The sequence below is a fragment of the Myotis daubentonii genome, chromosome 3 (assembly GCF_963259705.1).
Source record: "Myotis daubentonii chromosome 3, mMyoDau2.1, whole genome shotgun sequence".
Classification (NCBI taxonomy): Eukaryota; Metazoa; Chordata; class Mammalia; order Chiroptera; family Vespertilionidae; genus Myotis; species Myotis daubentonii.
The window spans coordinates 110,422,317-110,428,347 of NC_081842.1; the positions used below are offsets into that span (position 1 = coordinate 110,422,317).

A 6,031-nucleotide genomic window follows, 5' to 3' on the forward strand; every position below is an offset into this window, starting at 1 on the left:
TTGTCCTGAACATTTACCATGGTAATTATGATGTGTCTTGGTGTGGGTCTTTTTGGGTTCATCTTGCTTGGGACTCTATGTGCTGTGTGACTTTTTGCTTCCCCACCTCAGGGAATTTTTCTGACATTATTTCTTCAAATAGTTTTTCTAACCCTGGTTCATCTTCCTGTCATTCTGGCACCCCTATTATTCGTATGTTGCTTCGTTTCAAGTTATCCCATAGCTCCCTCAGGGTGTCCTCCTGCCTTTTAATTGTTTTCTCCAATTTCAGTTCAGTTTGGGTGTGTTTTGCTTCCCTGTCTTCTAATTCGCTAATTTGGTCCTCAGCTTCTCCTAGTCTACTGTTGAAACTTTCCATGGTGCTTTTTTTATTGCAGCTATATCACTCTTCATTTCTTCTTGATTCTTACAGAAGTTATTAAATTTTTATCCATTTATTGTTGATTCTTACATAAGTTGTTCATTTTTTCCTCCATCAGGTTTATGAACTGTATGACCCTTATTCTGAATTATTTTTCTGCCATATTGAATGCCTCCGTTTCACTTAGCTCCTTTTCTGGTGATATCTCCTTTTCTTTCCTTTGGGGGTTTCTTTGTCTACCCATTTTTGGTCTCACCAACTGATCTAGATATTGAGTCCTGCAGGGGCTGCTCCTTAGTTGGCAGTGGCACCTCTGTTGATTTCTGTTCACAGCAGTGGTGTCTCCTCTGGCTGATGGGGGAGGCAGCTCACATAGCTGCTGTTCCTTGGACAAGGGTGGGCTGATCCCAAGGCTCCTACTCCTCAGATGGGGGTGGGTTGAGCATGGCTGCTGGTCCTCGGGCGGGAGCAGGCTGTTCAAGTGGCTTCTGCTCCTCAGATGGGGGTGGACTGCTCACATGGCTGCTGCTCTTTGGATTGGGTCTGGCTGCACGCTGCTGCTGTTCCTCAGATGGGGCAGTCTGCTCTTGAGGTGGCCGTGTCTTGGACAGGGGCAGGTTGCTTACAGGGCTACTGCTCCTCATACAGGTGGGGGCCTCTTTTGCAGCTGCTGTTTCTTGGATGGGAGCTGGGATGCTTGTGTGGTTGCTGCTCCTCACATGGGGGAGCTGGCCACTAACACACCTCCTGCTCCTTGGACAAGGGCAGGGCACATGAGGCTTCTGCTCTTAGGCCTGGGGCAGGCTGCTCACAGGGCTGCTGATCCTTGGACAAGAGTGGGCTGTTCATGTGTCTGCTGCTTGCATGGTTGCAGTGCCCTTGGCTAAGGTGTTGAGACGGTAAGAGTGGAGCATGATTCAGAACTCACAGGAGCCTGCATCCAGGGTTGCTGGAGACTCGTTGACCATGGGACCACAGCTGAGGTAGCAGGTCCCTGACAGGGGTGGCTGTGGGGTCCCAGGTGTTATCTGAGGGCACCCTGGGTGGAGATGAGCCTGGGCTCCCAGTTACATCAGCTCTCCCCTTCAAAAGGCTATGCCTCTGAGGATGAGCCTCCCAGTACTGTTTACTACAGTAGCAGAAACTGCCTCTTTAGGCAATTCCAGTTAGCCTGTTTCCGAAGATCCTTTGGGATCTAACTGTGCCTCACTCATATACACACACACACACATCCCACATGACCACACACTCCATTTCTCTCCCTCACACACTCACACTCTCTCCCTCACTGCCGTCTTCTTCCTACCTCTGTAGTTAGGTCTGGGGTGTTATTGACCCATTTATCAATGGAGTTTCCTCTCCAGGTGTCTTGTTATGTGGCTTGCTCTATAGAACCTGGCCAGACAGGATAAAAATCACCTTGACAAGACACAACACAAAGGGAACAAAGCATGAATATACTCACAACACCAATAACCCCACTCTAAGTGACCACATGAGAAAAGAGAATTAGGGGAGAGAAAAGAGCACAAATGATATTTAAGAGAGAGAAAAAGATAAGAGAGAAAAGAAAAACAAAGAAAAAGGAGAATATATATATATATATATATATATATATATATATATATATATATACACACACAGAACCAATAGATAAACAACAACAACAAAAATACAAACACTAAACACTCAGCAAAGAGGATAGGGGCAGAATTTGTAGAGGCTGAGCTTATATACAGAAAATAAGGTTAAAAATTGGATGACTATGGGGAGGACCTCAGGTCAGTATAGAGGAAGTAGAAAGGGGATGAGTGGATAAGAATTAAGAGAACAAGAAGAAAATAATAATAAAAAATAATAATAAATTTACAAAAAAATTGATTTCAAAATAGTAAAAAAATAAAAAATAAGAAATAAAAATAAAATAAAGTAGAGTGAGGGAAAAATAATGTGAAAAGATAGAAAATAAAGCAACAAACAAAAACAGGAAAACAAAGTAAAAAGAAGAAAAAAGAGATAAGAAAATAATAATAAAATAACAATAAAAATGAAAAAGTAAAATGTTCCTTTGGCTGGCTTAAGATCCCAGTCTTCTGTACTGTACTCTTTCTCAGGTTCCCATTGCTGGGACAGATGCTCTCTCTTTAGGACAGTCCCTTTGGAGTCTCAGGGACTATTTAGATTTTTTTTAATCCTTTGTACCATCCAGTGTGGAATATGGGTGTGGTATTTGTTGCCTGGATACTGGAAGGAGGGGCTATCTCTTCAGGACAAAATGACTGTCCAGGTCCCGGGCTCAGGCATGACTCAGCACCAAACTTGCTGACACTTCTTCTGGACCCCCTTCTCCCCCCAAATTCCACACGTCCACACCTTCTCCTGCACTTCAGCCATGGGTAAGTGTCTGTATCCAAAAGGTCCTATGCACTAGGCTCAATGAAGGAAGGCACAGGCCCCAGGACGGGGAGAGGCTGCACCTCTGCGTGCTCCTCTTCTGCCAGCATTCCTCTTCAGACTTTCCTGACTATGGTCCCAGATGTAGAGTCCCCTGCAGTCCCGCAGTTCTGCAGACCTTCTTTCCACAGTCAGACACTGTGCCTGTCCCAAGGGATGTGGCTCAGTGCCTGTGCCATGCGGATTCCCTCTAACCCTCAGTGCTCAGAGGGCCAGCAGATTCTCCTTTCCAGAGCCTTGATTTTACCTATCTCCAGGCATCCTCTGCCCTTCCTGGCTGCAAACCATCTCCAAGCTGAGTCTCCTTTGCCAATCCAAGCTGGATGTTACTCATTTCAGCTGCTCACACTATCTGCTCCGCAACAAGGCTCAGGGCACGTCCCTCTATACCACCGACATTTTGTCTCTCTCTCTTAGCCTTTTTTTTTGTCTGCAAAGCCCTGATTTCCCCTTCAATTTTGAAGGATAGCCTTGAAGATAGAGTATTCTTGGATTCAGTCCCTTGCTTGGTATTACTTTGTATACTTCATTCCTTTTCCTTTTCCTTCTGACCTGATGTGTTTCTATTGAGAAATCATTTGATAAAAATATGGAATGCTTCACAAATTTGTGTGTCATCTTTGTGTAGGTGTCCATGCTAATCTTCTCTGTATCATTCCAATTTTAGTATACGTGCTGGTGAAGTGAGCCCTGAACATAACTTTAGATAATATGGATATTTTAATGATGTTAATTCTTCCAATCCATGAACACTGCTTCCACTTGTTTGTATCTCCCTCTAGTTTCCTTTTCAATGTACTATAGTTTTCCGAGTACAGGTCTTTTATGTCCTTGATTAATTCCTAGGTATTTTATATTTTTTGTTGCAATAGTAAATTAGATTATTATTTTTTAAATTTCTCTTTCTGAGAGTTCAGTATTGGTGTTTAAAAATGCCAACACCTTCCAAGTGTTAATTTTCATCCCCCTACGTTGCTGAACTTATTCATTATATCTGGCAGTTTTTGGTGGAGTCTTTAGGGTTTTCTATGAACAGTATCAAGTCATCATTGAATAATGACAGTTTTACTTTCTCCTTTCCAATTTGGATGCCTTCTATTTCTTCTTGTTTGATTGCTGTGGCTAGGACCTCCTGTACTATTTTGAATAAGAATGGTGAAAGTGGAATGCTTGTCTTGTTCCTGATATTAGAGAAATGTTTTCAGTTTTTGCCCATCGGCTGTAGGTTTGTCATTTATGGCCTTTATTAAGTTGAGGTATGATCCCTGTAGTCCAATTTTGTTCAGTGTTTTTATCATAAACTAGAAGCCTGGTGCACGAATTCATGCATGGGTGGGGTCTGGCCAGCCCATCTCTATCTGGGCTGATCAGGTGCAGGGCTGGATGGGAGAGGGGCTCCAGGTGGTTGGCCAGCCAGCCCTCTCCCATATTGGGGGGGGGAGGCTTTCTGGGGGTGGAGCTGGCCAGGGGGAGGGGCCATGGTCTGTTGGCCGGCCAGCCCCAAACCCTGGTCAAACTCCTGGTCAAAGTCCCAGTCACAGGGACAATTTTCATATTAGCCTTTTATTATATAGGATGGGTGCTGGATTTTGTTGAATGCTTCTTCTTCATCTATTGACATATAGTTTTCATGCTTCATTTTGTTTATGTGGTGTATCATGTTTATTGACAAGCAGATATTGAACCATGTTTGTATCCCCAGAATAAATCCTTCTTGGTCATGATGTACAATCTTTTTAATGCATTGCTGAATCCAATTTCCTAATATTTTGTTGAAGATTTTAGTATCTATGTTCATTATTTGCCTATAATTTTCTGTCTTTGTAGCGTCTGTCTGGTTTTGGAATTAAGGTAATGCTGGCCTCATGAAAAATGCTTTGCAATCTTTCTTCCTATTTCAGTTTTTGGAAGTGTTTGAGGAGGATGGGTGTTAATTCTTTGAATGCTTGGTAAAACTGTGAAGCCATCTATTTCAGACCTTTAGTTTACTGGGAGGTTTTTTTTGTTTTGTTTTGTTTTTTTAAATTACTGCTTCAATTTCATTAGTTGTTATTGGCCTATTCAAGTTTTCTGATTCTTCCTTTTGGCAGAATGTGTTTCTAAGAATTTGTACATTTTGCCCAGGTTGTCCACTTTGTTGCATATAGTTGTTCCAAGTATTTTTTTTTTTAGCAATCATTTGTATTTCTGTGATGTCAATTGTTCCTTCACCTCTTTTATTTCTGACTAGAGGCCCGGTGCATGAAATTCATGCATGAGTGAGGCCCTAGTACTGGCCAGTGATCAGGGCTGATTGAGGCCAGGCTGATAGGGGCTGGGTCAATTGGGGCCTGCCAGCTGAAGGGAGGGACTGGGGTAGGGATAGCAGGAGGTTGGCTAGCCAGGGGGAGGGACTGAGGGAGGTTGACCAGCTGGGGGGAGGGACCACGGGAGGTTGGCTGGCCAGGATAAGGGACCATGGGAGGTTGGCCGACTGTGGTTGGTTGAGTGTGGGAGAGCACTGATCACCAGGGGCAGCTCCTGCATTGAGCATCTTCCCTCTGGTGGTATGTGCACATCATAGTGATTGGTTGATCAGTTGTTTTGGTTGTTCGGTCATAATGGTAGCTTAGGCTTTTATATATATAGATTTTATTTATTTGGGTCTTCTCTCTTTGTTTCTTGATAAGTCTGACTAAATGCTTATCAATCTTGTTTATCATTATTTCAAAGAAGCAGCCCTTGATTTCATTACTTTCTAAAATGTAATTATTTTTTATTTTATAGAATTTTTATTATTGAAAGGATTACATATGTCCCTCCTTTTCATCTATTGACCCTTTCTAGTCCTCCCTCACCCCCCTGTCCCAGGCCTTTACCACCCTATTGTTTGTGTCCATGGATTATGCATATATGCACACAAGTTTTTTGTTTGATCTCTTCCCACCCACCCACCCCCAACTTCCCTCTGAGATTTGACAGTCTGTTTCATGCTTCTATGTCTCTGGATCTAACTTTTTTATATTGCTTTTTAAGTTTCTATGTCATTTATTTCCACTCTGATAGTTATTATTTCCTTTCTTCAACATACTCAGGGCTTTTCTTGTTGTTCTCTTTCTAAATTTTTTTTAAATATATTTTATTGATTTTTCACAGAGAGGAAGGGAGAGAGATAGAGAGAGTTAGAAACATCAATGAGAGAGAAACATCGATCAACTGCCTCTTGCACATCCCCCA

The 6,031-nt window shown here is 42.6% G+C and overlaps 1 non-coding gene across 1 annotated transcript; it reads right to left on the reverse strand.

Annotated features, from left to right (window-relative positions):
* Nucleotides 1-3,398: 3,398 nt before the first annotated feature.
* LOC132232064 (U6 spliceosomal RNA) lies at nt 3,399-3,506 on the reverse strand. The gene has a single exon (XR_009452227.1). It is a non-coding gene; the product is annotated as a U6 spliceosomal RNA (small nuclear RNA).
* Between the last annotated feature and the right edge of the window lie 2,525 nt (nt 3,507-6,031).